The sequence below is a fragment of the Quercus lobata genome, chromosome 10 (assembly GCF_001633185.2).
Source record: "Quercus lobata isolate SW786 chromosome 10, ValleyOak3.0 Primary Assembly, whole genome shotgun sequence".
In the NCBI taxonomy this organism is placed as follows: domain Eukaryota; kingdom Viridiplantae; phylum Streptophyta; class Magnoliopsida; order Fagales; family Fagaceae; genus Quercus; species Quercus lobata.
The window spans coordinates 54139644-54147307 of NC_044913.1; the positions used below are offsets into that span (position 1 = coordinate 54139644).

Consider the following 7664-nt stretch of genomic DNA (forward strand, 5'->3'; position numbering starts at 1 on the left):
CGGTTAGTGCATACCACCATCTTCTTGTTGGCCATAGTGAGCAAGTTTTCCCTTGGAAAAGCATTTGGAAGCAGAAAATCCCCTCTAGAGTGGCTTTTTTTGTCTGGACTGCAGCCTTGGGGAAATGTTTGACTATTGACAATCTAAGGAAAAGAAACGTTTGCATTTTGGATTGGTATTATATGTGCAAGTGTGATAGTGAAAGTGTTGACCATCTTTTCCTTCATTGCCCGGTTGCTTCGGAGTTATGGGATATGGTTTTTGGTTTGTTTGGAGTGTGTTGGGTCATGCCTTTGTTTGTTGTTGGGCTCTTTGCTTGCTAGCAAGGTCGCTTTGGTCGCCACCGCAATGAAGTTATTTGGAAGGTCGTTCCTCTTTGTTTGATGTGGTGTATTTGGAAGGAGAGGAATAGTAGATACTTTGAAGACATTGAGTGTGCTATGCCTGACCTCAAGCTTCTTTTCATCCGAACGTTACTTGAATGGTTCTCTGTGTGGAGAAACCATCCTTTTTCCATTTTGGATTTACTTGACTTTTGTAATTTTCGTTCTTGACTTGTTCACCCCTGTATACTCCCTGTGTGCTTGGGTGTCTCTATTTTTATTATCAATGAATTCTTATTACTTATCAAAAAAAAAAAAAAAAACAGACATAAATTTCACAAAATATCTTTTGTTGGTGACCAGAAAAGTGTTGATAAGGGGTGCCATTAGTGTCATGTCCACAAATTTTTCCATATTTAAGATGTTTCCCTAGAAATAATGGAGTATATACAATGAAAAAGTCATCATGTCAATGCATTTTTGCATACTGAACTTGAGCAGGAGATGATGCATTTAATATATATTGTTGTTCTACCATAATTATTGTTTTTTTTATTGTTAAAAATGTCCCTATCTAAAACTTAAAAATGAGGTTAAAATAGTAAATCAACAAAAATAATAAATTTCTACTTTTACGTTGAAATGTCTTCCTACTTCTAATAAACTTTAACTTTTACGTTAATTTAAATTCCTACTTCTACTTTCTAACTCTCTACAAAATAGAACCACTCTTTTATGGGTAATTCTAGCGTACCTCCTTTTTTTTTTTGGGTACGGTACACACTAGTAGGCAACTTGCTATATCAGGTTACCAAAACATCACATTTGATGGTACCCTTCTCACATTGTGTAGTACTAATATCACATGTAACTGTACTTTTGTCACATTTAATAGTTCTCTTATTTTTTCTCACATTTGATGGTATCATCCTCATATTGTGCAGTACCAACATCACATGTAACTGTACTTTTGTCACATTCGATGGTTCCCTCATTTTTTTTCTCACATTTGATGGTACCATCCTCACATTGCGCAGTACCAACATCACATATGACTGTACTTATGTCACATTCGGTGGTTCCCTTATTTTTTCCCTCACATTTTATGGTACCATCCTCACATTTCGTAGTACCAACATCACATGTGACTGTACTTTTGTCACATTCAATGGTTCCCTTATTTTTTTTCACATTTTATGGTACTATCCTCACATTACGCAGTACCAATATCACATGTGACAGCTCTTTTCTCACATTTGGTGATTCCCTTACTTTTTTCTCACATTTGACAGTTCCATCGTCACATTGTACAGTTCCAACATTGCATTTAACAATTCTTTTGTCACATTTGGTGGTTTTCTTATTTTTTTTTCTTCACATTTGACGGTTCCATTATCACATTGTGCAATTCCAATATTACATTTGACAATTTTTTTTGTCACATATAATGGTTCTTTTATTTTATTTTTTCTCAAATTTGATAGTTTCATTGTCATATTAAGCAGTACCAACATCGCATCTACTATATTTTTGTCACATGTGACAATTCTTTAGTTACATTAGGTGGTTCCCTTACTTTTTTTTTTTTTTTTTTCACATTTGATGATTCCATCCTCACATTGTGTAATTCCAACATCACATGTAACAGTTCTTTTCTCACATTCGATGGTTACTTTATTTTTATTCTCACATTTGACAATTCCATCCTCACATTACGTAGTTCCAACATTACATGTGACAGTTCTTTTCTCATATTTGGTGATTTGCTTACTTTTTTCTCGCATTTAATGCTTCCATCCTCACATTATGCAATTTTAACATCACATTTGACAGTTCTTTTGTCGCATTCAGTGGTTCCCTTATTTGTTTCTCACATTTGACGATTTCATTCTCACAATGTGCAATTCCAACATCACATTTGACAGTTATTTTGTTACATTTAGTGGTTTCTTTATTTGTTTCTCAAATTTGATGGTTCAATTATCACATTATGCAGTTCCAATATCAAATTTGACAGTTCTTCTATCACATATAGTGGTTCCTTTATTTTTTTTCCTCAAATTTGATGGTTCCATTGTCACTAGGAATGGCAACGGGTCAGGTTTCTTTATACCCAAACCCGACCCACTCGCCTATACTGATAACCCGAACCAGGCCCATTTAATAAATGGGTTTTTTTGGTTGCACTCGAACCCGCCCCGTCGAAGGCCATGGGGCCCACGAGCCCCAATCCAAAATCACAAACAAAGAAATCGGTAAAACCCTAAAAGCACAAATCATTACAGAACAACATTTTCCTGGCAATTTCTTGGCATTCAAATGGATGCCAAGATCTCACAAATAAAACTAGTAAATCTGAAAATACCACCAACAAAATACAAAAAAAAAAAAAAAAAAAAAAAAAACCAACAAATTCGGCTCACAAAAACAAAACCCAAACCCAAATTTTGCTCACAAAAACACAAAAATAAAATAAAAAACTCCAACCCATCTAGTGGTGGGTCTGTAACTAGTGAGGGGTAGTTCACGGTGGCTAGGCTTGTCGGCGAGGATTTTCTTGGTCGCTTAAGGGAAGGCTTGCGTGGGGCTTGATCGCTTGAGGGAAGGCTTGATCAATGATCGCTTGAGTTGAGATTGAGAGTGAAAGTGGAAACTAGAAACTAAGGTTGAGGCGTGAGAGGCAGAGAGGGGTAGCTGCTGAGTGAGGGTAGAATGAGAGAAGAGTAAGACTTAGGGTTAGATATATGGTAATATATATAGTTAGGTTTTTTGGTAATTTTAGCTAAACTAAGTGGGTCGGGTCGGGTTTGGTCTGGGTTCGGGCCGGATTTTTCTTAAAACCCCAATCCAACCCGGACTCACTTCGGTTTTTTTTTTTTTAAAACCCAAACCTAACCCTATTATTTATTGGGCCGGGTACCCGCAGGTCAGGCAGAAATTACCATACCTAATTGTCACATTAAGTAATACTAACATCACATCTGACTCTATTTTTGTCACATTCAGTGGTACCCTATTTTTTATTCTCAAATTTGACACTTCCATTATTACATTGTGGTGTACCAACATTACTTCTGACTGTACTTTTGTCACATTCAATGGTACCCTTTTTTTTTCCCTACAATTGACTGTTTAATCGTCATAGAAGGCAATACCAATATCACATCTGACTATAATTTTACATTTGGGCCCACTACTGAAGTCACTTTTTTACTTACTAATAACCGCTCATCATAATAGTAATTTTTTAAAAGTTATTAAAAAAATTTAAATCTAAAATCTAAAAAAAAAAGCATCCCAAGAAATTAGCCCAACCATAAAAATTACTTTTGTTCACAAAAAAAAAAAAAAAAAAAAAAAAAAAAAAAAATCAGCTGGATTTACTTTGGTTTCTTCCACAAATATTTGAATATACCAATTAACTTCCTACGTATCTCCCTTGGTAGCTTCCATCACATTCAAGAGCATACCTCACTATAAATAACATAGTTGAGGTCACTCTCTTGATTTTTGTATTTTTATTATTTTATATACTATAAAATCGAAGATGTATAACCTTATGTGCTCTCTAATTGTTCTTATGCAACATTTGCAACTTAATCACGGTTGTGTGTTTATTGTGGTGTCCAAGGTTGGAAATAGGGTGACTATACAATTAGCAGGTTATGCAAAAAATTCAATCCAAAGATTGTTAACAATTTTAAAATTTTCAGTAAACACTTGAATTTAAACTATAGATCTAGTATGAAATAGTCATCAATCAAGGCTACTACAACAGGTTTTATATTTTTTTAGGCATTTTCATTAGATCCACATGTGCAAAAGTGTCCTAAATGACTATGTCTGACACGGGTATAACCACCCCAACTAAAGTGTCTATGCAATTTTGTTTCATAAAATTATTATTACATTTAAACCTATCTAAAACAAAATATGCATCCCAAAAAATTTCCACAATAACAAAAATTACCAATAGAAAAGCTAAAAACAATTAAGCACATTTGACCAATTTTACCCAAAATGAACAAACCAGTCCTTTTAAAAAAATTTATCAAAATAATTTTGTCGTTGAGAGTTTAGCATTTCGACCATCATGATAAGTGTGAGCCTCATTTGAGTCAGCAGAACCTCCATTAGCTAAGTCTGAGAGAGCCCTAATAGCACTGAAATGTTTTTGTTGTTGAAGACTTATCAGTGCCACAAAGTAGTTCTCTCTCTCTCTCTCTCTCAGGGTTTGGCAAAATTTATACAAACTCTTCATTCTAAACCGTTGGTATTTGTTCCTATAAAATATTGGAACGTGTAATTTGAACATAATTGGCTGTTAAAAGGTTAATTTTCTGAAAGTCTTGTGTGAATGTACAAAATTCTATAATAATCTTTATTTTTTAATGTGTTGTAGATGGAAGAACCACTTTTATTTGGATAAGTTTGTCTTGTCAATGGAATTCTCCTCTCTTGAACTGACGGAACATTAGGAGATGTGTTCTAAAATACTATTGGGCTTTATAGAATTTCTTAGGCATATTTATCTTGATTTGTGATATACTTGGAATGGAGTGGATTCTTTTTATCTGTTATCGGCATTCATTCATTAGTATGTCACTGTTACCAAGAAATAATCCATCACCACTAGCATTGCAAGAAATAATGCATAAATTATTTTAGGTATCTAAAAAGCCCAAACCTTCTCTTTCCTCCTGTCCACTAATAATGCATAATTAGTGGAAGATGCCATTGGAATCCATTGTGGGCAAGTTATGATTCATTTTAAGGCTACAAAACTTTGAACTTGCACATAACTGTACTTCTAAGTTAAATTTGATGCCATACCAGTTAATAGTTTTAAGCTAATAGTTAAATTTGAAGTTAATAGTTTCAACAAAAAATCTCATAGTTTTAACTTTTAACATACAAATGAAGTCCAAGCATGAATGAATTAAGTTTCGCCATAGAATCAAGTTTTGCTAATAACTTTGTTTTGGCTAAAAACTCTATAATAACACATTAGAATCCATACATTGTAGCTACATTTTCTCAACAACTTAAACTAATTTGCTCTTTCAAAAGTTGTATATACTTAACAACCAAGTCTGCAAATATCTTGTTGATGGATGGCGTCCACCTTGTCCTTAAACCTTCCAGTTTTGGTTGATGACTGGCTTCATTGTCCATCTACATGTGTAGAAAATGTCAAGTGCATATTTTGTTTCACAGGATCACCCGCTACCTTTCCTCCTCCTTAAATTACCCATTGAACAATTTCAACCCTCTGAGAGAAGAGATCATAGCTAATAGTTAAACACATTTGAATATTTAATACCAGTCTCAAATTCATTACTACATACCAAAAAAAATGAAAGAACATAATAAAAAATATATTCAACCAAAAGAAAAAAAAAATTGAGAATCAGAAACAATTAGCAAAACCCAAAAAATGCACGCTAGTAAGTGTAAAAAGAGCAATCAAGTTCTCAAAGCCAACAAATACTTTTTCTTCTAAAATCTTACAACATATCCATAATTGCTTCTAGTGTTCAAACCAATCTGTAGAATCTTATTTGATAATTTATAACGCCAACTTTAATTAAGATGCACACAAATGAAAGAAATAATAACAGCCCACATAACGATATAAGTCTGGCTTGAACTAGGATGTGAAATTTAAAACACTCACAAAAACCAGGACTTATAATATAGAAATAAGCAAACTTTTTGGAAGAAGTAGATCATAGGCTATGTATCCCAGTAGAAATGGATCTCTTACATTTTGCAATCTCAATCTTCTAGCTCCATGTGCGTTTAACTACATAAATAACACCCAAAGCTGCAAGGCTCCTTACCTCCTTTTCCTCACTAAGAAATTACAAAAGCAAGTGAGAGATGAAGCTAATACAAATAAGGGAAGATATTCTCTAACTCAGCAAGCATAACATAGAGCCAATGTGAATAAAAGGAATATCACATTAATGTCATGAGTCACCATACTGGCAAGGGACCTTAAAGAATTACTTAAAGAAAGAACCAAATTTTTTTTACAAATAATCTTTTTGCTTAAAAGAGTCAAGGACTTATTACATCTCTAAAGGAGATCCAACTGCTATGTGTGTCAATTTATCATTGAATGACATATATTGGGATCCTCCACCTCTATGCACCATACTAACTAATTTATGCATTTTAGAACTTCAAAGCCATTGAACAAAAAGAAAGATACACTAGCAATCATAAATGAAAAACCAGAATGAGTGCAAAGATTTATGTCATGAAATCAAATTTTCTATATATTAAATAAATTTGTAAAAATTAAAGTTTCGCATTACAAACTTGCTGAGGGATTCTTCAATGGGAAATTTTCACATGGGGTTTCCATTGGGGAAAAATCAAAGCAAGTGGCTTGATATGCAATTTGAATCTGCCTATTACAAAATTTCAATTCAGATTTCACAACATTACTGCTCCAAAATTCTTAGAGAAAAAAAAAAACCAATTAAATTGGCCCAAATCTTGATGATAAATTCAGGGAAAAGGGAGAAGGGATGAAGAAAAAACCTATCATACCCACACATTCAATTGAAATAAATCATTAATTAAATCCATCATTCAAAAACCCAAATCTTGATGATAAATTTAGGGAAAATGTATGAAGAATGGTTACCTGAGATTTGTATGAAGATGAGGTGAAGATCGGCCAAGAATGATAAGGAGGAGCAAAATTAAAAGAATGAAGTAGAGAAGTAGAGAGAGCACGTGAGACGGTGAGGTGAGAGAGAAAAAAAGAAAAAATAAACGTTTGTTTTTTTTCCCGTGTTTGATTTTATATGTTACCTACTTGATTGGTAACTAGTAATTCATTAAAATCACATAAACGGCCAAGATGAAAACAAGTGAAATAAATGGTTAAATCAATGGGTGGGTACTGTACCCACACAAAAAAAAAGGTGGGTATGGTAGAACGACCCCTCTTTTGTTGGTTTTAAAACTCCTCTAATCTACAAAACTCATCCCACATTTTTCTTCTTTTTTTTTGGTGATTGGAAAAAGTAGAAATCTCAAATTATAATAAATGCAAATTATTAATCTTTATCCAAAAAATAGAGGAGTCACGCGCATGCTCAAAGGCTAGTATGTATTATTGGAAATAATAATTATTAAGTGAAGATGTTTATGTTAGATTAGATATATCTGAATTATAGAGAATGGGGAACTTTAAATTAAGCAAAAGAAAAAAATAATCTTCCTCTTTTTTTTCTTTCAGGGTTTAGTGTAAATTATTTTTATTGATTTATTTTGCTTAAAAATAGAGTTTTATCCTTTATAAAAAAAAAAAAAAAAAAGATT

General features: G+C 33.1%; 1 long non-coding RNA gene across 1 annotated transcript; it reads right to left on the bottom strand.

The window, feature by feature from the left end:
- Nucleotides 1-5222: 5222 nt before the first annotated feature.
- LOC115962417 lies at nt 5223-7081 on the bottom strand. Its single transcript, XR_004085425.1, has 3 exons — nt 6982-7081; nt 6091-6179; nt 5223-5595 (listed from the first exon to the last, which is right to left on the bottom strand). It is a non-coding gene; the product is annotated as an uncharacterized LOC115962417 (long non-coding RNA).
- Between the last annotated feature and the right edge of the window lie 583 nt (nt 7082-7664).